At 51.5% G+C, this 25,788-nt stretch overlaps 1 protein-coding gene across 3 annotated transcripts in view; it reads right to left on the reverse strand.

The window, feature by feature from the left end:
- Positions 1 to 25,552, reverse strand: part of CAPN5 (calpain 5) — a 128,859-nt gene extending 103,307 nt beyond the window's left edge. For 2 of the 3 annotated variants that reach the window (XM_050930503.1, XM_050930523.1), the window contains exon 1: positions 25,432 to 25,552. The gene's annotated coding sequence lies outside the window, so the exon portion shown is untranslated. Of the gene's footprint in view, positions 1 to 23,204; positions 23,356 to 25,431 lie in introns of those variants that run through there. The other variant, XM_050930513.1, reaches the window with a different exon arrangement.
- Between the last annotated feature and the right edge of the window lie 236 nt (positions 25,553 to 25,788).

A 25,788-nucleotide genomic window follows, 5' to 3' on the forward strand; every position in this document is an offset into this window, starting at 1 on the left:
TCGGCCCCGACCACGCCAGCCGGCCAGCCCTTTAATTGGTTAACCATTTGAATGAAATATTTTTTAATGATTTAAATGGTTCACTTTTTAAACTGCATTTACATCCCTAGTTACACTTGATAACTGGCTGGCGAAATCCAAGATTAGAACTCTCAACCAGCCTGGGGTTTGCGTCCTGCTTCTTCACAGTCTGCCCTGAGGTTGGTCCATGTGCTCTTCCGAGCCACTGCCAGACAGCTGGTCAGTCTATTCCAGAGCGTAACTGCCCTTCTAGTTAGAAAGTGTTTCCTAACATCCAACGTGAACCTCCCTTGCTGCAGATTAAGCCCATTACTACTTGTCCCACCATGGGTGGACATGAAGAACAATCATTGTCCTCTCCATCACAGCCCTTAACATATTTGAAGACTGTTCTCAGGTTCCCCATCAGTCTTCTTTTCTCAAGACTAAACATGCCCAGTTTTTAACCTTTCCTCACAGGTCAGGTTTTCTGAACCTTTTATCATTTGTGTTGTTCTCCTCTGGACTCTCTCCAATCCTTGCAGTGCAGCATCCAGAACGGGATTCCTGTCGTCACCACCACCTTGCTGGCAGTGTGCGCCTTGAGGAGCGATGGCGCTGACCACAACCGCAAGGTGGCAGTGGCGGCGGCCAGCAGGAGCGAGGCACACAGCCAGCACTGCACCTACCCTGCAGGCAGGAGGTAGTGGAGACAGATCACGGGCTTGGGGAGTCCCACCAGGCAGCAGCGCTGATACACATTCAGGGGCAAGTGTTGGGTCCGAGTCAAGTCTGAAAAGGACTCAACACGCTCAGGCTGGGTTTTAAACTGGAGTCCGAACAGATCTCTACCCCGTATTGCTAAGAACTGAAGAAGATGCCCCTGAAGCAAAAGTGTTAAAGGCCTGTGATTCCGAAGCGGCAAGTTCTGGGTTCGAGTCTAGCTCTAGAGTCACTGAAGTTCCAAGTAGCCATGGGATTATTCTTATTATTTGTCTAAAGGCCTCAACCAAGATCACGGCCCCATTGTGCTATGCATTGTACAGACACATAGTAAAAGCTGATGTCTGCCCCCAAACAGCTTATAGTCTAGTGAGACATGGAGTGGGATGGGAAACTGAGGCACAGAGTGGGGCACTGACTTGCTCAAGGTCACCCTGCAGGTCAGTGGCTAATCCAGGGAAGAGAATCAAGGCCTCCTTCTGGCCCCTGCCTGTCAGTGGGCTGCAGGTTCAGTACATCCTATTTTATATATCATGGGACATGTAACAGGGTGGACCCCTGCTCCTGCCCAGAATGGTTAAAAACAGCCCTGGGAGCGGGCTGTGGATGGAGAAGGTAGCTTCTAGGCTGGGCTGATTGGGGGAAGTGGCTGCAGCTGGGGCCATGCACCAAACTGAGCAACAGGGCCTTATAAGAAGGCCAGGGAAGCCAGGAGCAGAAAGACTCTCCCTCTGCCTGTAAAGGGAGAAGGGCCTGGCTGCAGGGAGCTGGACACAAGGTACCTGAGTGGAGCAGGGCTGGGGAAAGGCAGAGAAGCAGGGGAGCTCCAGCCTGGAAAGCCCCAGGCTGTGGCCTAGCACTGGGCTAATAGGTACTGGGGGTGGCAGAGGGCAGCCCAGGGGTAGGCCAAGGCAGCAGGTCCAAACCCAACCTTGCCAGTGATGAGTGGCTGATACAGCAGTCTGACCCAGTGACTGGCAGTAACCTGATACTGAGGCAAGGTGGGCATAGTGGGTGGGGGTTCCCCAGGGAGGGGAGACCCTAAGACTGAGGGGTTACTGCCAGGGGCCGCACCCCAGGTAAAAGGGCCCGGGTCCAGGGAGGGACACGGGGGCCAGAGGACAGGTGGATCACCGGCCTGCAGAGGGCGCTCCGGAGCTGGAGTGAGCTAATTCCCAGAGGACAACCAGCAGGAGGAGCCGAGGGGTGAGTCCGCTCGTCTACAGAACGGTAGAAATGTACTAGTATCTACATAGCAGCTTTATTTTTGCAAAGCAGTAAATTAAGCCATCTCTCAGCAAACCTGGGGACATTCTTCAGAAGGTGGGGATACAGCCAGGACAAGAGGCCACGCGTCTAGTGATGCCCAGTATGTGCTCTAGGAAAGGAAGAGGGAACAGGTATGTACCTGGCACAATAAACACAGCTGCCCAAGGATGGAAGATGGAGGAAAACACATTGTCACTGCTACCCTCTTGGCAAGAGGGCACAGGCAGGAGGCGAATTAACCAGTGATGAGTGCCCCACTAGTAGGAGGAGGAGTGGGGTAACAGAGCCATCTGCTCATGCCTCAGAGGCAACTGGGTGGGAAGTTCTCCTTCAGGTGACACAGATGAGATTGTGCAAAATGAAAAACATTCCCTGCCTGAGAATCACCAGGAAATCCAGAGACACAAAGTGGGAAACAAAAACCAGCTGAGAGAGCCAGGCCCTCGCTGCAGGACACAGCTTGCGTGAGTCTGTCACAGAATGAGAGCAAGGAGCCCTTTGCCAACCATGATTCTTCATAGCTATGATGCTGGGCAGGTCAAAAGAATGATCTGTGTAGTCCCCTATTTACTAGCATCTCTCAGCACCTCACAATATTGATTATATTTATCAGCCGAGCTCCCGCCGGGAGGTAAGCAGTGCTGGTATCCCCATTTTATAGATGGGGAACTAAGACACTGGGAGACTACGGCCTGGTCTACACTAAAAAGTTAGGTTGAGCCAGCTTCGTTGTGCAGGGATGTGAAAAATCTGCACCCCTGGGAGACATAGTTAAGCCGACCCAAACCCTGGTGCAGACAGCACTAGGTTAATGGAAGAATTCTAGCTACTGCCTCTCGGGGAGGTGGATTCCCTACACAGATGGGAGAACCCCTCCCGTCAGCATTGATAGTGTCTATACTGAAGTGCTACAGCAGCAGCTGGAGTGTTTCACGTGTAGACCAGCCCTACGGGTGTGTCTGCACTGCATCATAAACCCAGGTCTGTGGGACTCGCGCTTGTGCGCTTGGTGTTTCCAAGCCAGCACTTGAGTGTCCATTCTACAATTGGTGGACCGCGCTAACACATCCATATTGCATTGCGTAGACCTTCTGACTCATGTCTGTGGCCTGAGCCACGTCCACACTGCAAAGTGACAGGGGTTGGATCTGAGTCACAGCAGGCCCTAGGACCCAGGTCCTGAGTGTTCACTAATCCGAGTCAGATTGATTTATGCGTGGATGGAAGGGGAGCTTGGGCTCAAACCCGAGTCAGAGCCCAGGCTTAGAGTGCAGTGTAGACATACCCTAAGTGATCACACAAGAGGCCTGTTGCAGAGCAAGGAATAGGGTCTCCTGAGTCCAAAAGGGAATAGGGTCTGCCTGGACACAGCTTTTCTTTGTAGATATTGTGGAGAAACTGCGTAAACCTCATTTGAATCGGGTTCCACTTGAAAAGGCTTTTGGCCTGCAGTGTTAGGGTTAAACCTAAGGGAAATTGCTGAGAGTCACTGGTTTCGCCTCACTGATGCAAATACCAAGGGGACTCCCACTTATTAGAACCACTTAGAAGTTCCTCATTCCTCACACTGAAACATATACAAATCACTGGCCCGTTACCAGACAGTTGCTGTTGGATACAAACAACTCTGAGGAAGTGGGAAGAGAGCGATCAACAACAAACAGCCTAGAACAACATGTTTGCTACATAGCTTGTGGTGTGTCTTAAAAACACAATTCCCTGGCAGCTCTTATGTTTTCTAAAGCAGCAGAGCCGATTTCCACTGTGCCCAGATCTCATCCCACAGCAAGTTCCCACTGGGAAACAGGGCCCTTTCAATCCCATCTCAATTCACTTACTTTGACCACTGGATCTTACACCTTCATCACAGCTGGTGACACACAGCTGTCTCGAATCAGTTTCACTTTTCAGTTTCTCCTGTGGCATCACAATGCTTAAGCATTTTGTTTCCTAACGCTCCAGGGGCAAGTTTCTTTTCAACCAGGTTTCCATTGCAGAAACTTGTGGTCAACTTTTTTCTTGTTTCGTTTTGCTTTAAACCACAAAAGCTCAGAATAGCAGCACGTGGCCAGCCCCTGCTTATGCTCCAAAAGAGCCCCAGCAACACAACGCTGGGGAAACTATTCTCTATGAGAATATTTGCGTGTGCATAAAATTCACTTGTTTCACTATTGCAGCACCTTTTAGACAAATTATTTCAACTATTCAGAGATACTAAGGCCAGAAGAGACCATTGCAATCATCTCATCTGACCTCCTGCATAACCCAGACTACAGAACTTTGCCTAGTAATTCCTGCATCCAGCCCTCCTTTCTGTTTGAGCCATAGCATATCTTTTAGAGAAATATCCAACCTTGGTTTATGGGCTGAGGAATTATCCTATGGGTGGAATGAGCTCATAAATTGCAGCTTGGGGATGGGCACCAAGAATCCCTGGGTTCTAATCCTGATGCTGTCAGGCTCTGACACTGACCAGCCTGCAGAATATTTTGCAAACATATAGCATGTTACAAGCATTACTTAGTTAGTACTCCTAACATCACCATCAAGTGGATAAATACTATTGTGCCCATTTCACAGAGAGGGGAGGCTGAGGATCAAAGAGGTTAACTGCCCAAGTCACAAACCAAGTGTCAGAATCAGAATCCAAGTCACTTGAGTCCCAGACCAATGGCTAGATGAGACATACCTGTTTACAATGAAATCTTAAACCAAATAAATAAATAAGTAAATACCTGTAGAATCATTTGTGCTGGGCTCCGGTATGGTAAATGGATTTTTTTAAACCACAAAACCCTACGATTTGTACTAAAGTGGAGTGTCATTAACTAACGTTTGTGAAGCACATTAAGATATTCTAATGAAAGTTTCCAGGGGTCTGATCCAAAACCCACTGGGATCAACAGCAGAACTCTCGCCGGCTTCAGGAGGCTTTGGATCAGACCCTGTTACTAACAACAACAGTGTCATTAGCATCACATACAGCCAGACACTTGCAGACACGATGTCTAGATAGAGTGTATGCAGACACAATGGTTGCTATTGCTGAGGGCCAGTTTTGTCAGGCGGTTTTAACATTGCAAGTGTGGACCCTGATTTCACCTAGGTGACATGTTTGGACAAGTTAGGGCCCTAGCCATCCGGGCAGGCCGTGCATCAGTCAGGCTGGCATAAAGTGGGGAACAGGACATGCTTACAAGCCTCTACAGCTGGGACACACGTCAGGAGGTGCTCTGGGGCAGGGCGTGGGTGAACCAGAGGGGCAGGAGGGGGCATGCAAAGGCAGACTTGCTCCTCGGTGAGTCCATGCCATGCCAAGTTGTGACCCAGGGACTTCCAAAGGCAACTAGCAGAGGGCCTAAGGGGTGCATAAGGGTTACGGGAATCCCCTGCGCCTGGTATTTACATTCTAGTACACCAAATGGGTCGTGTAAGGTGTCTAATGAAAGCCTGTGTCATCATCCCCATTGCAAGATGTATGTGTGGGAACAGATGAGTTGGGTATATACACAATGTGATGTTCTCTAGGTCTGCAGTTAAAAAACAAGCCACTCAAAGGCAGCGTGTCTTGAGACAAACTCTTCCAGACAGGGGATGGGAGACACTTATCTCAGTGGGCGGGCACTGAGCAGTCTAAGTACTGCAGAGACTTCAGAAGGAAGCTAACAGGAGGAGGTAACCAGTGGTGCTGGGGAGGGCTGGGGGACCTATAGAGGCAAACAGCAGGAGGTGGCGGGGAACTTATCTTGAGGTGAAGAACAAAGGTCTATTCTGGTATATTCAGGTGTGCAAACAGACACCCTGGCATCCTTCACCCAGCGGTAAACTGACAGCAAGTTTGCTTCAGGAAAAAGGGTTCCCAGTCAGGCTTGGTGGCAAATGCTGAAGAGAACTTTGGGCGAGATCAACTTCTTTAGCCGAGAGGTTAATTGTTAGTTCTGTCTCTAGAAAGTGTGTTACGATTTTGCTTTCTCCATAACCATTTTCCTATCTCTCCTACGGGTTATTATTTGAACCTCATTTCTTTCTTATATACATTTTCTTTCATTTTAGAACTGAACTCAAGTGTTGTGTGTAACACAGGAGCAGTGATCTAACGTAAAACCAGGGTACACTGTCCTGCTGGGAACACAGGATCTGGGATTTCTGTGGGTATCCAGCGATCGGGGCTGGATACCACAGGGGGACACTTTGAAGGGACGCAGAGACTGTGGTGCATCTGTTATCAACCTGCCAGGCAAAGAGGGGACTGGCGGAGCGCAGAGGAGAGTGGCTGACAGACTGGCTGTGTTAGGAGGCTGACACCCAGCTTGTACTGACAAGACTCCCTCGTGCTGGAGGCAGGGGGCCAGCAGGTGATTCTCAGCCCTGAGATGGGTCACACAAGACCCCATAGGGGGATTTGAAATAGGGGCACGAGTTAGGGCAGCTTTCAGGCTGGGGCAGCCTCAGCCACCCCTGCATGGGGGAGGCTGTTTGCACCTCCTCTCTGTCCCTGCGCTATGCCTCCCCCGCCGTACACAGAGCTGGTGTAAGCATTTCCACAGGGGCACTCTGCCTTGCCACGAGTGTCGCTCCCCTCCTCTTAACAGCACTGGGGATATGCGGAAAGAGCAGGACCCGAGCTCCATGCACTGCTCTGACAATGGCAGGATATCCTCGGCTCAAGAAGCACTTCCACCTAGGGAGTCACTGGAGGGCACATTCCTGGCATTCACTCGCGAGCTGCCAAGCAGCACACAGACAGAGCCCGCGGACACTGCTGGCACACGGTTCCAGACCCCCAGTGACGCGCTGCTATCTCCTGGGGGCGGCCAGTTCTCCGAGAGATGCTGAAGGAGAAGCGATTGCAATGATGCAGTCCTAGGCCCTGATCCGAAACCCACCACAATCAGCAGAAAGTCTCCCGTTGACTTCAGGGGGCTTTCATGGTTATTGAAACCTTCTATTGCAACAGCGACTGGAGGCCTCCACCAGGGAAGGTACTGTGCAAAGGTGTGGTAAGTGATGGTCCCTGGCCCACGGAGCTGACAGTCTGAACCGCAAGACAGAACAGGGGAACATGAACAAACAGTGGGAGAGACAGAACAACAAATCTGACAGGATGTGCACAATGCTCAGCCCCTCAGCAGCGATGCTTCCTGCGGCTAGCAGTAGAGACAGATATGCTAGCGGACAGACCCCTGGACTGGACCTCAGCAGACTTTGGGGGTGTGGATTATTTATTATTGTACTACTCTAAGTCAACTCTAGTCAGGAGCAGGACCCCGGTGTGCTAGGTGCTGTACAAACAGAACAAAAAGCTGGTCCGTGCCTCAAGGAGCTTTCAGTTTCTTCCAGCTCAGCCACTGATCTGCTGGGTGATTTCAGGCAAGTCATGTCCCAACCCGTGCCTTGGTTTCCCCATCTGGTCAAATGGAGATCGCAATTCCTGGCCTTCTTTGTAAAGTGCTTTGTGATCTACTGATGAAAAGCGCTGAGTAACAGCAACGTATGTATTTTGCATGTTCCAGTCTCCTGCCTGTATTCTGGGACTGGGACTAGGGTGTGGTGGTGGTTTTATGGATTTTGGCTGGGAGCTCTTCCCACTCGTAAGGGAGAGAAAGCAGGAAAGCGCTTGTCAAAGAAAGGCAGACTCAGGCAATAGAGGCTCGAATCTCTGGGAGTTGAGATACCAGGATGGAGAGGGAAAGTAGGGCTGAACTGAGGAGGACTCTGTAAGTGAGGACCAGGTGTGTTTGACAAGGTGAAGCAGGGGACAATGGAGGGATTTAAAGATGGGCTGACAATCAGAGTGACAGGCCAAGAAGAGGATCTTAGCTGCAGCACTGTGAATGGGCTGGAGGGACAGCGGGAGCCAGCCAGGCTAAAGAGCAGGAGATGAGGTCAAGCCCTGAGGCTTGGACAAGCGCTCTGGCAGCATGGGCACAGAGCCGAGGTCTGACTGCTGAGTGGTTGCGCAGGAAGAAGTGACACCTGGAGACGCAGCCTGGATGTGGGGGTGGAAGATGAGGGCAGAGTCAAAGACGAAGCCAAGATTACGGGCTTGAGTGACAGGGAAAAAGATGGTGCTTTCTACCATGGTAGAGAAAGGACCCTCCAAGCAAGGACCAGTTTCCCATAGTCCTAGATGCTACACAGACAAGCCACCAGGAAGACAGTCCCTGCCCCAGAGAGCTCACAATCTGCATATCAGCGAGGACACCACAGGTGGATGAAACACACCCGTGGAATGGGAGCCGTCTAGGAGAACAAGGCTACAGACAGAAGAATCTAGCAGAAAACCCAGCTCATCGTCTGCCTCCCCGGTGCCGGATGGGAGTGATAGCAGTGGAGTTGCGGCTGCTCAGCACATCAGAAAAAACAGGCCTCTGACTTCTTGTTTGACAGCACCCGCCTGTGAAGTGTGACTAAAACCTGCCTCCCCCTGCTACGCTGTCGCTGATGAGCTGTAGGCGTGGTGCTCGTACAATGTAAAGTCCTAGACCACTGCTGTGCGATATTGACCATGTGGTCCCATGGCTCGTGCGCTCTGAAGCGTAGCCGTTTGTCTCACACCTTGCCTCTGTGGGCTACGCTCAACCCACAGCTTCCTTTCTGTGCCGCCAGCCAATTCGTAACACCAAAACCACCTTCCGGGGAAAGAGCTGCATGGTGCAGACAAGGGGGGAGGGACGAAGAAGTGCCAGGGGGTGAAAGGGGCGGGAAGTTGGGAGTTCAGAGCAAATGTATCTGCCATACAGTAGCATTTACCAGAAGCCTCCAACTGAGATCAAGACCCTAGTGAGCTGGGTGCTGTACATATGTACATACACACACACACACACACACACACACACACACACCATGTAATTAGACAAGACGGGCAAGGAATCGGCAGGGGAAACAGCAACCCAGAGAGGTGAAGTGACTTGCCCAAGGACACACAGGAGGTGAGTGGCAGAGCATGGAGTGCACAGACCCCGCCCAGTGTTGTATTCGCTAGACCACACTGCACCAGCAAGACCAGTCCCCTTCCCTTTGGAGATCTGGGGGTTCTTGGAGTCTGAAATTCAGGGGGAACCTTGCGGAAGAGGCAAAAGCCAAACTCAAAGCAGCAAACAAGTTCCCACAAAACTCCCGGCTCCTTCCAGTCCAGTTAACCTGTCTGGATCAGCTAAGCCTGTTGGCAACAGCCTCTCCCTCACACCAGAGAAACCTGTGCAGGGCAGGAAGTCCCACGCCTTCCTTTCCAGCTTTTTTATCAGGGGAAAGGTCAGGAGTTCCTCCTGTGCTACGTGTAGGAGCAGGGTGCTCCAGCCCTCTAAAAGAGCAAATAACCAGAGACCCACACATCTCAGCACATCCAGATGCCCAAACCACCCCCCACTACAGTACTGGCATTAGCTACCCTCTGTGTCTGTGCAGTAACAGCCGGGCAGTGGCTCCAGTGGGAACTAACCCACTAACCCTGCTCCAGTATCAGAGGGATCTGCAGCGGGAGCTTGGCATGGAGCATAGCTCTTCCCCCTGAATGCCCAGGGAGCAAACACTCTCCTCTAAAGCCTGGTGTGACGGGAAGGCTCCCTCTCCTTCCTGGCTCCACTCAGCTCACCCCAATGGAGAGGCCATAATTGGCCCATCTCCAATGACCGTTCCTCTTTGCTGTGCACAGAAGCTGCACATACAGCACACATGGCCTCCGCGGCTGCTCCAAAGCACGAAGCACATATCAGAACATGGGAGAAGCTGTTATGTCCAACCCACACCCCACCCCGCTCCATGACTTTTCATCTAGAGCTCAAGATGCAGCATACAACCACTAAAGAAAGATCTATTACTGAGCTCTGCAGATCATAGAATATCAGGGTTGGAAGGGACCTCAGGAGGTCATCTAGTCCAACCTCCTGCTCAAAGCAGGACCAATTCCCAACCAAATCATCCCAGCCAAGGTGTTGTCATGCCTGACCTTAAAAAGTTAAGGAAGGAGATTCCATCACCTCCCTAGGTAACCCATTCCAGTGCTTCACCACCCTCCAAATAATATGGAGATTTACCTATCTCATAGAACTAAAAGGTCATTGAGTCCAGCCCCTGCCTTCACTAGCAAGACCAAGTACTGATTTTTGCCCCAGATCTCTAAGTGGCCCCCCTAAGGACTGAACTCACAACTCTGGGTTTAGCAGGCCAATGCTCAAACCACTGAGCTATCCCTCTTCTTGGATAACCCCCCCCTTGAAAAAATACACTTCTGGGCATACCAATTCCTCATTTCCTCCCTCCGTGCTCTCAGTGGCCCTGACTCACTTGCTTCCTGCCAAGCCAGTTAATAATTACAAGCAGCAGCAGGAGCTGTGAAAGAGAGAGTGGGCTCACGAAGCACACATCCTGAGCAAGCCCAACTCCCCAGGGCTCGTAACAAATCACATCTCTGGTAAATTACAGGAATCTTCTTCCAGGCCTCACTGTTCAGACACAGAGACAGTCTCTACCCCAGAGAACTTTCAATCCAGTTTGAGACAAGACACAAGGGAGTGTCACAATCGAGCATTTTGGGGATGATTATATTCTGGGAGGGAAAGGGGCTGGGGTCTATGACCTGGAGGATACTCAGACCCCCTATATACAAACGTCTCTTCCCCATCAACGTTCAGATTGCGTGAATACGCACATCCCTTCTCCACCCAAAGACACCCAAGAGGAAAAGGCCTTTGAATCTCTCTTCTGCACTGCGGTAATAGAACGGTGATACTCTCAGAGTCTCAGTTCAGCTCCAGGTTCATGACCTAAAGAGTTTATGGTCTAAATCATTGGTCATCTGACAGACTTAATTACTTATTAGCCTATTGTAAGCACTAGCCATCCCCTGACTCATGCTTTGCTTTGCTGTGGCTGTTTCCCAGGAACTCCCTGTTAGTACCCACATGGGTTACCCTTGGGATGTTGTCCTTGTAGGTGTGGACTGAACATACACTTGTGCTGTCTACTGCAAAAGAATCTCCCATTAAAGCTAATGGAAAGCACCTCATTGTCTGCAAAGGGAGCAGGACTGGGCCCCCACACAGTAACACCAGTCCGGACCAGTAGTTCTCAACCAGGGGTACGCATACCCCTGAGGGTACTCAGATCTCCCAGGGGGTACATCAACAGGCTCCATAATAAGCACTAGCGAAGTCAGTACAAACTAAAATTTCACACAACCTGTTCATTCTGCTCTATATACTATAGGCGGAAATGTAAGTACAGTGTTTATATTCCAATTGATATATTTTATAACGATATGGTTAAAGTAAGCGGGAGTCAGCCATTGTTCAATAACAGTGCGCTGTGACACTTCTGTATTTTTCTGTCTGATTTTGTCAGCAAGTAGGTTTTAAAGTCAGGTGAAACTTAGGGGTAACACAAGGCAAATCAGCCTCCTGAAAGGGGTACAATAGTCTGGAAAGGTTGAGAGCCCCTGGTCTAGACGTTCGACACGTGCCTCAATTATCTGAATGGTACGAGGGCAAGGGGAATGGTTCAGGTTGGGCGGGAGAGTTTCTAGTGCAAGTAATGGACTTTAGGGACCAGGACTGAGAGATCTGGGGTTCAGATAACCGAAGTTTCACTGTTCCAGAGAATTCCTAGCATAGATAAACTATAGCACATGGCTACGCCCCCGCTCCAACTGCCGTTGGTCCCATTACTGTAACAATCATTTATAAAGCCGTAAATATGCACTGGTGCTAGCTCAGTGCCAAAGAGATCACAGGTCACTGCTTTATGATCACAACACTGAAGCGTTGATAGGGCACATTAATGGCCACTACTACGGACGCCATTTGACACACACCACACCACGGCACTTCCTGATACAAGGAAGGTCTAGGCTGTCTGCAGACTCAGGCAGACATCCCTGCCCCGGGTCACATCTTGAAGGCTTTCCTTGAAACTCCAAAGGCTAGAGAGAGTTTCAGTCTCCTTTCAAAGGAAAACGGAGAGAACTAAGACCAAGCTGTCAGACTTATGGGGAAGCACGTGCTCAGCTCAACCTTTAGTAGTGACTCAGTGCCAAGTGCCAACACAGGCTTGGCATATCTACAATGGGTGCACTCCCCTAATTAAGGGTTGATAGATATCTAAACTGGCTTAATCACCATGGTGATACGTGCTCTATATGGCTCTGCATCCTGGCAGGACTGCCCTCAGCTGTTTTCCTCCTCACCTGCAGGTGTGGCAGGGCCACGGATTTTTTTTCCCCATTGATTAAATTATGCAGCACTATAGACCCAGGGAGGTGCCCAGGTCACCTCCGGTTCAGGACAATCCCAGAGTTCCAGGATCTCTGCATTTTTTTTAGGTCAACCCTCATAGACTAATCACAAAGTCCAGATCCAGGCGAGACTGTCTCCCAACATTTGGGGATGTTCTGGCTCACCCAACAACTCTAGTGTAAAACCTTCCCCGAGCTAGGCCCCCAGTGAGAGTCTGCTATGTACACAGTAGACTTTCAGGGAGGGCCTGCAATGCACATTGCCCCAGCCCATGTTACAGCAGTTTCTGGGTTGAAGAGTTCTTCCTGCCTTTTCTGCACTCCACAACTCACACCATGCTGGACGGCAGGGCCTGCATTCCCACTACAGAACCGTGCATTTATCCTTTGGCCGCCCCCACCAGGATGGAAGGACAACGTACCAGGCTGAGGAGAGTGTCTGAGGATCAGAACTGATCACGTTAAGGCCACATGCGCAGTGGCATGGCACGGCAGGCATACCAGGCTCTGCCTATGAGATGCAACGGGGGCATGTCCTTGCTTGTGGCTGGGGGGCATCTACAGCAAAGGTCCGCGCCACACATAGTGACACGGTGTTTTGGGTATGGGCCACACAGGCCCCCGCCCCCACGTGGCACATTTTACGTGGTTCCACAGGAGCGGTTCCCCTTACCCACACACAGCCCATGTGGGCGTGGCCGCATGCCCCCTCCTAGGATGTGTGGGCGTGGCAGGATGCTGTGCCCCTGCCCAGGCTGCAGCGTGGGGGGGGGGCATTTTCCTGGAAGGGTTTCTGACGCTTCTCCTTAGCATTTCCTCTCAACGTGGTGGCCCAGAGCAGCACGCCTCCGCTTTGCTGGCTGCTAAGCACACCCACCCTGAGCTGTATATCATGGCAAGGTACTGGCCAGCTCTTCCGACGACAGACGTTCACTTTACAGCAACTCTGGGGCAACTTTAGTGGAGCAGAACAGTCACCCACCTGCTGTGGTGTCACTGCCCCTTTATAAACCCTCCTCTGTTTGCTCAGGTAACTCCTCGTACAGAGACTTTAACCACATAGGAGCAATCCCCGTGCAGGCTTTGTGCGCTAGTCACCAGAGCCATAACAAGGAATTTTTGCATTCAAGGCAGAGCCGGCTCCAAGCTCTTCGGCAGCGGATCCCTGAGTTCCTGTCGGAGGGAAGGACCTGCAGCCAAATTGCCGCCACTGCTTTATTCATTTTTTGGTAGCAATCAACGGCAGCTCCCTGAGTCCCTCTCAGAGAGAAGGACCCGGCGCCGAATTGCTGCCGAAGAAGTGGTGGTGGTAGAGCTGCCGCCGAAGCGCCGTTAATCGCGTTAGAGCCGCGCCTCTCCGCTTTGTGTGCCTGAGGCAAATGCCTCACTCGCCTCGCCCTTGTTACGGCCCTGCTAGTCACCTCCCTGACAGCCACACGGCACCTTGCTCCCACGTGTAACTAGAGAGAGAATCAGGCCTTGAACAGTTACTCAGGCGACAGGCTGCTTCTCACAGACTTTAAGGCCAGAACCGACCATTGATAATCTAGTCTGACCTCCTGCACATTGCAGGTTCCAGAACCTCACCCACCCATCCCTGTGACAGACCCCTAATCTCTGGCTGAGTTACTAGAATCCTCAGATCTTGATTTAAACACACCAAGTTACAGAGAATCCACCAACTGCACTAGTTTAAACCTGAAAGTGACCCAGGCTCCATGCTGCAGAGGAAGGTGAAAAACCCAGGGGTCTCTGCCAGTTTGACCTGAGAGGAAATTCCTTTCGGATCTCAAATACGGAGACCAGCTAGACCCTGAGAATGTGGGCAACACCCATCAGACAGATACTTGGGAAAGAATTCTCTATAGTAACTCAGGGCCCTGCCCACCTCCCCTCAATCTAGTGTCCCATCTCCTGCCATTGTGAATAAACTTTACAAGCGGTGTTAAAAAGATTTCTCCAGGATTCCACAGGAGTCTTATCCTTCTGTGGATAAGAAGCAGCTGTCTGCATGGACCAGGGTGAGGAGGGCTTAACTCAACATATTTCAAAGACTTCTGCTAATCAACAGCAATTTAGCACAGCTAGCACCTCCTTCCACTCCTAGTGAAGTCAGCAGGACATTTTACAGAATCTCATAAAGACCCACAGCAACCTACAAACAACAGAACAGAGACAGACTTGAGCTACAAACTTGGGTCCACCTGTCCTAAAGCTTGGGAGTTCATTTGGATCCAGAGTTTGGGGTCAGGCTGATCTCTGAGCAATAGTTTCTATGGGTCAGGAGTTCCCTTCACAACAGTCCCTAAGAGAGAGAGGAAGAGGGTCTTGTAGGTCAGGCACTGGATGCAGTCCAGGAGACTGGGTTAAATTCCTGGCTCTGCCACAGATTCCCTGTGTCATCATGGGCAAGTCACTTAGGTTATGTCCACACTGCACACTAAACCCGGGGTCTGCCTCAGGTTTGAGCCCAAACCCCTTTTCTATCCATACAAATGAGCCTGAGTTGGGCCAGCGAGCATTCAGGTCCTGTGTCCTAAAACTCTGCTAGGGCCATGGATCAGCACCCAAGTCCTACTGTGACTCGGGTCCAAACCCTGTCATTTTGCAGTGTGGACACAGCTCACACCGCAGACCTGAGTCAGAAGATCTGCATAGTCAAGTATGGACATATTAGTACGGCTGTGAGACCCAGGTTCAGAAATTGTAAACCCAGATTTACAAGCCAGTGTGGACACTCCAGCTCGGGTTTGGGAACACAGAGTACAAGTCCACAGACCCAGGTGTACAGTGCAGTAGACGTACCCACAGTCTCGGGGCTTGTCTGTACAAACTCTTAGCTCATGGCAAGCTGAGGTGTAACTGCCTTGCCCTGGGCATCTGCTGCGAACTAGAAGTTCCCTAGTGCAGTTTGGTCCACTCCTGTTCCTAAGTAGAGTAGATCAAAGTGCACGAGGGAGCTTTTAGTGCGCGGCAGCAGTATCCACATGGACACGTAGTGCATAGCACACTAGTGTGAGGTAAACGGACACCCCAGCTTGCCACAAACAAAAGTTCGTATAGACAAGCCCTCAGGGCATGGCTGCACTGCGACAGAAGACCTGTGGCTGGCCCTGGTCACCTGACTGAGGCTGGCAGGAGGGTGGGGGCTGCGGGGCTATAAAACTGCAGTGTAGACATTCAGGCTCCCCCCTCGCAGAGTCCCAAAGCCCAAATGTCGACACTGACATTTTATGGCCTCCCAGCCCAAGCCCCACGAGCCCGAATCAGCTGACCCGGGCCAGCTGTGAGCCATATCGAGGCTCCTTTATCACAGTGTAGACATTACCCTCTGTTCCCCACCTGTAGAACGGAGATAATACTTCCTGTGTCTGTTTGCACTGTGACCTCTCCAGGGTCTGTCTCTTACTATGTGCACTTACATCACCTAGCACAAGGGGGCTTCATCTCCGCCGAGGCCCCCGCTGCTACCGTAACAAAAAGAAACACAAGAGGCCCTGCTGACAGTCCTAACAGGCTGCGGGAGGGTACCTTATCAGGCGTGGAGAACTCCAGCCATGGCTCTTTGAAACAAAGGAACCAAGGTATCCTCAGTGACAGCTGACAGAAATGTACATCCTCTCTCAGGGCTTGTCTACATCAGAAAGTTGCAGCGCTGGTGAGGGAGTTACAGCGCTGCAACTTAGGAGGTGTACACATCTGCAGGGCACCACCAGCGCTGCAACTCCCTGTTTGCAGCACTGGCCGTACTCCCGTTTTGTCTCGGGTGTAGAGGATCCAGCGCTGGTGATCCAGCGCTGGTAATCAAGTATAGACACTTACCAGCGCTTTTCTTGACCTCCGTGGAATAAGCAGGTATCCCAGCATACCTGAGGAAGCCTCTGGTAATCAAGCTGGTCTCCTTCCCCGGCTTGCTCTCGCGTTCCCCGAACCCCGAGCAAGCAGGTCTCCTTCCCTGAGGTTTGCTGGGTGGTTCCGGGAACGCGAGAGCAAACCGCGGCGAAGCTGGTCTCCTTCCCCGGTTTGCTATCGCGTTCCCCGAACAAGCAGGTCTCCTTCCCTACGGTTTGCAGGGTGGTTCGGGGAACGCGAGAGCAAACCGCGGCGAAGCTGGTCTCCTTTCCCGGTTTGCTCTCGCGTTCCCCGAACCACCCTGCAAACCGCAGGGAAGGAGACCTGTTTGTTCGGGGAACGCGAGAGCAAACCGCGGCGAAGCTGGTCTCCTTTCCCGGTTTGCTCTCGCGTTCCCCGAACCACCCTGCAAACCGCAGGGAAGGAGACCTGCTTGTTCGGGGAACGCGAGAGCAAACCGCGGCGAAGCTGGTCTCCTTTCCCGGTTTGCTCTCGCGTTCCCCGAACCACCCAGCAAACCGCAGGGAAGGAGACCTGCTTGCTCGGGGGTTCAGGGAACGAGAGAGCAAACCGGGAAAGGAGACCAGCTTCGCCGCAGTTTGCTCTCGCGTTCCCTGAACCTCCCTTGAAGCCGCCCAACAGCGCTGCAGTGTGGCCACATCTAACACCACTTGCAGCGCTGGTTGCTGTAAGTGTGGCCACTCTGCAGCGCTGGCCCTATACAGCTGTACTAATACAGCTGTAACAACCAGCGCTGCAAAATTTTAGATGTAGACATGGCCTCAGTGTGAGTTCCACCTGGGCCTGGAAAGGCCAGAGTGTGTCTCTAAGCACCCCACATGCCTGCAGAAGACAAGCAAGTCACAAGGATCCCCTGAGACTTACTCATGACCAGTGGGAGAATTTCACTTCCCCAGGCACTTGAGAAGTTTCCTTTAATTACATCAGCCTCTCTTGTGACCACTAATTCTGTTAAGTCCCCCACCTCACCCCAATATAACTGTCACTGGAGTAAGGGCACCAAGAAGAGCCTAGGAAATGATCAGCTGGGCGACTTCATAGCCACAGGGGCTGATGCTACACCCCAGCAACAGGTGCAAGGCACCTGGGCACCTTGCATAAGGGTTTGATCTTGCAGCTTTCACCTGAGCAAGCCTCCCACTCACTTTAATGGGAACTGTGCTTGCGTGAGAACAGCAGGATCAAGTCCTTAATTGCTTACTGGTTGCTTTGTAAGCCAGCCGGTACCCCCTGGAGCACTGTTCACACAGCCCTAGAAAACGGGTAAAACCAGCTCTGCGCAGTCTGACTGTGCTGGGCTTTCCTAGACAAGGCCTTGCTAAGGAAGGTGTAGCTGCCAGAGGGTTTTTCTTGGGGCAAGAAGTGGCTGCTGAGGCCTGGAGGGGCTAGATTTTTATTTTTTTAAAGGGATTCTCTCTGCCCTACAGTGGGAATGAGGGAGGGGACAGAACAGATCAGAAACTTTCAAGCAGCTGAGGAAAGGAAGGCCAAAGACTATGGGTGAAACAGCCAGCTGTGTCCTATATCCAGCCCTCAGACCAGACCCTGGGGGTAGCTAATGCCTGTGAGCCATCACCAGGTGAAAACACATGGAGACAAAGCGTTTTAGCTTAATGCAGGGTAACGAGGCAGGGTCAGCCCTATACCTGTCAGAGGCTGACCCTACCTCGTTACCCCACAGGAGAACTAACACCCCTTGTCTCCATTGTGTTTTCACTTCAGGTTCACTCAGGGGTGTTCGTCACCCCCACATGGAGTACACAACTGGCTCAGCAGCCGATACAAAGCCACACACTAGGATGCCTTAATCACAATTGGATAGTCATTGCATTACACTGTTACTATACTACCTAGCTCTTATGTAGCACTTTCCATCCAGTGATCTCAGTGTAACAAAGGAGGTCAGCATCATTATCCCTATTGTACAGATGGGGAAACTGAGGCAACTGGTGGTGAAATGACTCATCTAATATCACCCCACAAGTCATTCACAGAGCTGGGAATAGCGACCAGCTCTCTCCTGAATCCCAGTCCAGTGCTCCATCCACTATGCCACACTGCCTCCAACAGGGCAGAGTTAAGGTTTTTTGGGTCCTTACTATGAATTCCTGAGTATAGTTGGATTGCTTTTAAGTGCAACTTAAATTCTAAATTTCCTGTTTTATAATACTTAGTTTGGGGATAATATCCCTGTAATGTTTGTTCACCCTTAAATTATTGATACACACACTGAGTCTCTCTCTATTTGAAGGTAATCTTTCTTCTGGGAATCTAGAGAGTTACAATTTACACGGTCCTCCCAAGTAATAACAGGAAAAAAAAAACCCTCTCTATTCCTCAAGGGCAGGTCACAAATGCACAGATCTCCTCCCTTGACACTACTAAGGAAAGGGAAATCACCTGAATGCCCTCTCCTGGCCCAGGTACTCAGACACTGTTGCAGAGCATTAGGACACTGGTGAAGAAATAGGTTTAGAGTTACACTGCCTGGAATGATTAAAAGGAGGAAGATATAATTATATGGTGGGATAATACCTGGCACAAGTAATAAAAATTCACCACCTCTAAGCGTATCAGGGGACAGAAAAAGCCATTACATCGCAAGTTGCTTTCTAGGGAGAAAAAGTCTGTGTATTATTATCATAAACCACCTATAATACACCATAAATATACATAGCATATTTGCTCCAAAGTAGACCAAGGACCCACCAAGCTTCCACTGAAGATAACTGGAGTTGGATCAGGTCCAACAAACAGGTCCCATGCCCAGATCATCATCCAGCTAGACCGCTGGTCAGTATGACTAGGCCTTGCAAAGGTATCTTCTCTAGCACTAAGGATGCAGGCTCCCCAACCCCACAGTGATTCCGAGACAGGTACAGTGATTTGTAGCAGCAGTTTAATAAAAACCAGCAGGCAAGTGTCAATCCACATCATCGGGGGCAGGGGGCAGACGACGATGCTGGGAAAATAACAGGCTACATCTAAAGGAAAAGAACAAGAAAAAAGATATACTAGTCTCTTCCCAACAAAGAAAATCCTTTTGGAGAAGGTGGAGAAAACCCCCTGCTGAAAGAAAAGGGGTGAAGAGTTAGGTCAGAAGCATGAAAGTAGTAATTCCTGTTTCCATTATAGCCCAGGGGAGTTACCCATATCCTCAGGCTGGAGAATCAGGCCTATTGTTTAACACAATGACTCTACGCCAGCAGAGGTTTGCTTTAGATTTAGCACAAGGTCAGTATTAAAGTGGCCCCAGCTACATACATAGCAATGAGGTGAATCAGAAAATTAAGGGCAGGAAAGGGCTAACTTTGCTGTAGCGGGGAATGGGAGGGACGGGACACACACAGAATCTCAACTAGTGTAAATCAGTATAGCTCCAAAGAACTCAATAGAGCTGTCCTCATTCTCCTCTGATGCAATCCTGGCCCACTGTCTCCAGGGCCGGCTCCAGGCACCAGCCCAGCAAGCAGCTGCTTAGGGGGTGGCACGTCTGGGTCTTCGGTGGCAATTCGGCGGCGGGTCCTTTACTCCCTCTTGGAGCGAAGGACCAGCCGCCGAATTGCCGCTGAAGACTGAAGCGGAGGCGGTAGAGCTGCAGATCGCAATCACGGCTTTTTTTTTTTTTCTTTTTGCTGCTTGGGGCAGCAAAAACCCTGCAGCGGCCTTCACTGTCTCTAATGAACTGGAAGTGCTTGAGCCAGGGTAGTGGGAGCAGCTCTCACTGCTGCATCCATGCACGGTCCAGGCCCCTAAAGCTGTGTCTACAGAGTGATAAAAACTTGTGGCTGGCCTGGGTTCCAGGGCTGAAAAAATCAGGCTTTGGCTGCAGCCTGAGCTCTGGGACCCTGTGAGGCTGGAGGTCTTTTATCTCTGTGTAGTAGATCAGGCCTTCTGCTGCCTCCCGTGCGCCTAGGTCTTCCCACAAGGCTTTGGGATGCTGGGGAGAGAGCCTACCAAACTCGCCCTGTGACACCAGAGCACAAGAGAAGGATGTTCAGGACCCCATCCCCATCATACCCTACAGGATGCAGTTAGAGGAGGCTTCTTCTTGAGATAGTCAGAAGATTTGAGGAGGGGCTGAAAGCACTAAAGAGTTGAGGGGGGAAGGGAAGAGGCTGTCGGCTACCCCCCTGCTTGAGTTAGGGGATCTGACCCTGGGGATTGCATCCTCAGCAAGTTTGCAGATAACACTAAGCTGGGGGGAGAGGTAGATAGGCTGGAGGGTAGGAACAGGGTCCAGAGTGGCCTAGACAAATTGGAGGATTGGGCTAACAGAAATCTGATGGGGTTCAACAAGGACAAGTGCAGAGTCCTGTGCTTAGGATGGAAGAATCCCATGCACTGGTACAAACTAGGGACCGACTGGCTAAGCGGCAGTTCTGCAGAAAAGGACCTGGGGCAGAGAGTGTTCAGGGAACGAGGCGGGGAACCCTAGAAATAACCAGCTGTGAGTACGTAACTAGAGACTGTATCGTAACCAACATGCACCAGTGGCCAGTTAGGGTTGCACTCAAAAGTCAGGGAAGCACAATTTGAACATTCTCGTAGGGCCCGACCTAAAGCCTGGGAATTGAGCAGGCTCTTAATGTGAGGAGGTTTTGTTTTTGATTTTCTAGGTGTTTTGTTGTTTTACAGAGAGGTAAAAGCAAAGCCACCCCTTAGCTAGGTGTTTTGGTGGACATCGCCAGGGTGCCAGAAGTGAAATTACATGTGCACGATGCAAAGTCAGAAATGTAATATACCTTGAGGCAGAAAGCTCTCCACGGTGCCCTTCCCTTCATGGGGCATGCTGACCTTTATGCTCCGACAGTGTGAATTTTGCTGCCTTTACAGATGCAAAGGGTCTCCTCCTAAATCGTTTCATGCATGCACAGGCAGGCCCACAGGACCAGCAGCAGGAACATGGGAGATCAGGGTTGATTGCCTGCTCTGCTACAAACTTCCTGTGTGACCTTGGGCATGTCAACTAGCCTGCCTTTGCCACAGTTCCCCCTCTGCAAAATGGGGATAAGAGCACTTCCATAACCTCACAGGGGTGCTGGGAGAATGAATGCATTAAAGGATTGTGAGGCACTCAGGTACCACAGTAATGGGAGCCATATGAGAAACTTAGGGCTTGTCTACATCACAAAGTTGCAGCGCTGGTGAGGGGGTTACAGCGCTGCAACTTAGGAGGTGTACACATCTGCAGGGCATCACCAGCGCTGCAACTCCCTGTTTGCAGCGCTGGCCGTACTCCCGTTTTGTCTCGGGTGTAGAGGATCCAGCGCTGGTAATCAAGTGTAGACACTTACCAGCGCTTTTCTTGACCTCCGTGGAATAAGCAGGTATCCCAGCATACCTGAGGATACCTCTCTGGTAATCAAGCAGGTCTCCTTCCCCGTGGTTTGCAGGGGGGTTCGGGGAACGCGAGAGCAAACCGCGGGGAAGGAGACCTGCTTGCAGGGGGGTTCGGGGAACGCGAGAGCAAACCGCGGGGAAGGAGACCTGCTTGCAGGGGGGTTCGGGGAACGCAAGAGCAAACCGCGGGGAAGGAGACCTGCTTCCCCGCGGTTTGCTATCGCGTTCCCCGAACCCCCCTTGAAGCCGCCCAACAGCGCTGCAGTGTGGCCACATCTAACACCACTTGCAGCGCTGGTTGCTGTAAGTGTGGCCACTCTGCAGCGCTGGCCCTATACAGCTGTACTAATACAGCTGTAACAAGCAGCGCTGCAAAATTGTAGATGTAGACATACCCTTAGATGGGCAGTTCAGGGATTCATATTCAGTTCTGGTATAATAGCACCTCTGACTGTGCTTGCTACTGTAAAAGCCAGGCACAGACTAAATAATTTGGGGGAAAGGGCAACAGCAGGGTAGTGGTTTATCTAGCAAAGGGGCCTCAGAAGAAATGCAGGGGAAAGTCAATGGGGTGGGGAGGCCATTGCTAGCACAAAGCGGTTCTGGCCCAGGACTAGGGCTCTTAAGTGATACTACAATACAAATGTAAATAACAGCAGCAGCAGTCTAGTAGACACTCGATCGGTGTGGGAAGTTTCACACAAGCCACCAAAATGGCCTGTTAAGTCACCATCCAGACGGGCTACCTCAAGAATAACCCAGACCTGTACTTTCAGTTTCACCTCTGCTGCCCCCTTCATCTTGGCAGATCTCTGGCAGAAGAGAGTGAAGGAGCAGAGAAAAGGAGTCTGGACAAACAGTGCATGTTTCAAAAAACGTCCAATGCATGTAAGAATAACTATTACCCTACTAGTCAAACAAATAAGCAGCATGCATGTAATATGTGCTTAGCTAGAGAACAAACATGTAATATACTGGTGTGTGTGTGCATGCACATGTGCACACACTGCTCATAGACTCATAGACTCATAGGTCAGAAGGGACCAATCTGATCATCTAGTCTGACCTCCTGCACAAGGCAGGCCACAAAACCCCACCCATCCATCTACAGCATATATTTATAACTATTCAACTTTGAGACATAGACCCCGTACTGCTAACAGCTAATAGAGATACTCCATTAGCTCAGCTGAGTGCTACAAAGTACACCAACTGCACTTCTTCCAAGGAACAGTCCTGCAAGGTGCGGAGTGTAATCACTTCCCTGGAGGGGCTGTCAACAGGGATCAAACCCTGGATCTTTAGCTTCAAAGCACAGATTCTACAACTTAAACAAAAGGACTAACTTCATTAGCTGTGAACGGCAGCCAGTGGCCTTTCTCTGTAGATCTGCCAAGCAGCGGGACAGACACACATCTGGTCAGCATGCTACACAGACTGCCCACCCACAGAAGTTGATAGGAACCAAGGGAGCTCTGCATTTTCCCAGATCAACTCCCTGGATCTTAGCCCTGTGCCAGCTCTTTTGTCTTTGACTTTCCATCATGACTGCCACTAAGGGTCCAATCCTGGGATGATCTGGCTGTAGGCACTCGCAGCAGATGGTGTCACTTGTGCACGTAATTCCAGCCAGCGTAATCTGTTACCTAGAGAGAGAATTACCTTGTGCTGACTGGAGCACAGAGTCAGCCACATGGAAGATCGCTATGCTAACAAGCACCAGCACATACAGTAAGGCTCTCGGAAATCACTATTGGTTACACACCAGTGTAGCAATAAAATTGGACAGCTGGAACACCGCCACCTGCCAGATAAAACACCAGCTCAGCCATGTGGCGACACACAAACATGCCCCTGCCTCTTTTCAGAGAGGTCCACGAGCACTTTCCCTGTCTTCCTCCCTACTCCAGCCAGACAGATGCCACAAGAAAAAGCAGCCAGAGAATGTAACAGGAATTTTCCTGCTCACTGCCCTGCTTTTACCTCTGTTTCATGGCTGATTATTCACCCCCACCCCATCCCCAAACAAACCGCTTACTTTCCTGCACCACAAGGCTCAGAACATGGAGGAGCGAATACTATGGCACCCCCTTGGTTAGGCAGTCCTGCTCTCGGTGATAAATCCAAGTGCCAAACATGTAAGCCACACCCACACTCCCCTTCAGGGCATGCAAGGCAGGTAAATTAGCTGTGTGCATTTGTGCCTGTGATCCCTACAGAGCGGGCAGCATCCTTGGCTCCTAGCTGTCTAAGGGAAAGTTTGTCTGAGGCTTCTTTGCCAAAACTTTCCCTCTGGCTCAGCTCACCAGCAGTAGCAGGGTTGGTGGAGGGTCCAGGCAGCTCCTGGCTTTTAAACTCTCAGGGGCCTGACTTTCAGAGGTGTCACGCACCTGCAGCTCCCACTGACTTCAGCTGGAGGTGGGAGTACTCAGCACCTCCGTGAATAGATCCCTGGTCAGAGCAGGCGGCAGCAGTAGGACCCATTGTTGCCCTAACACAAGGCAGTGCGTGGGGGTCTCTGGATGGGTACTGACATTAGGATTTTTTGCCCAAAATGTTCCCCCATTGCTAGCCGCAGCAGTGCCACCACTGGCAGAGCGCAGGGGCCACCAGCGACATAGGGGCGCCTACACAGCAAAAAATGACTCGCAGCAGCAAGTCTCGGAGCCCGATCAGGTTCACACTGCAGGGCTAAAAATAGTCCGTCAGAGCCCGGGCTCCGGCTCCAGACGGGAAACCCAACGAGGGGGGAGGGTCTCGGAGCCTGGGCTCCAGCCTGAGTCCAAACGTCTGCACTGCTATTTGTCTGCACTGCTATTTGTACCCCCACGGTGGGCTCTCAAACTCCCTGCCTTAGCGGTGTTCCTGCTGTGTAGACGGACCCATGAGGCTAAGGCCCCGATTCAGCAACGTACTTAAGCAGGTGCTTAACTTGAAGCACATGAGCACGGTTGACTCGAGTGGGAATAGTCATGTTTAAAGTTAGGTGCTGAATTAGCTATGCAGCGTTCCTGAACTGGGGACCTCTGGAGGCAGGGGATTCTCATCAGCAGAGGGCCCTCAGTTCTGGGACCTCTCTCCCATCATCACCCAGAACTGCTGCCCCTCACCACTTTTGCCCAAGCATCGTCTCCTTGTGTTCTGCAGTCCAGCGGGGTGTGGCTGGTGTGGTAATGGCTATTGCATCCTGTAGGTAGTTGATACTGTGTTTACACTTGGAAAAGGCTCCTGCAGCCAGGCGTGCATATATTACATCCCTGTGCAAACACCAGCAAAGCCACTTACTCCGAGTTTTCTTGCTCTGCATCTGCCTGGGGTCTCAGGCTAAGGTGAAATGACCTGCAGTTTAACAGGGGAGTTCAAGTAAAGACCCTAACCCAGCACCCACCAGCCTGCCAGAGCCCAGAGAGGAGGCAGAACACCTGCATGCATCTGAAGAAGTGGGTTTTTTACCCACAAAAGCTTATGCCCAAATAAATCAGTTAGTCTTTAAGGTGCCACCGGACTCCTTGTTGTTTCTGCTGCTCCTTGTGGCTCCTGCTGCGTGACAGGCACGCTGCAAACTTGGGAACACACAGAAACCCAACCTGAGAACCCACAACCAGCCGCAGAATAGACACGAGGGGGAGATGCTCCCCTCCCCACCTGGAGCCAGGCAGGCACCAGACTCCGCATTTCTCTCTTCATTCGCCTTGAACACTGGCTCTTTAGTGGGAAAATATCCCCCTCCCACCACTTCCAGCCATATCCCCCGCAAGGCAGCCAGGCACCCCCCTACACACACACACTCCTGCACCTGGAGGAGGATTTTTAAGCTGGGGGGGGGGGGATACCCTATGCAAACAGAAACGCTGGAGCCTGCAGAAACCCCTTCGATCTCCACGCCACTTCCCCACTGCGGTGCGGTTTCCTAGCTGGGCGCCTGGCTCTGATACCCAGAGTTGGGGGCCCTGCGAGAGCAGCGCTCAGCCCGCCCCCGCGGGGCAGCTCACCTGCTGGCTGGGCTCGGCCCGAGAGCGGCTCCTTCCGCAGCAGAGCGCCCAGCTGCGGCCAGATGTTGCCTCCGCTCTGCCGCGGCAAGGCTGCGTGCCCGCTCCAGGCAGCAGCGCCGCCCGGCCCCCACGGGGAGGGGCTGCCAAGGGGGTGGGGAGGCAGCTTGCGCCTGCGCTGGCTGAGACTCGTTCGCAGGGAGGGAGCCTGGGCTGTGCGTGTCTCTCTGTGCAAGGGGCCTCTGGTGCAGCAGTGGGGGCTGGGGCAATGAGTGTCCCCGTTTACAGCTGGTCTGAGCAGGGAGTTAAAGTCGCCAGTCTGGGGGTTTTAAGGGGGGGAGATGAACTAAAACTTGAGTT

The sequence above is a fragment of the Gopherus flavomarginatus genome, chromosome 1 (genome assembly GCF_025201925.1).
Source record: "Gopherus flavomarginatus isolate rGopFla2 chromosome 1, rGopFla2.mat.asm, whole genome shotgun sequence".
Taxonomy (NCBI): Eukaryota; Metazoa; Chordata; order Testudines; family Testudinidae; genus Gopherus; species Gopherus flavomarginatus.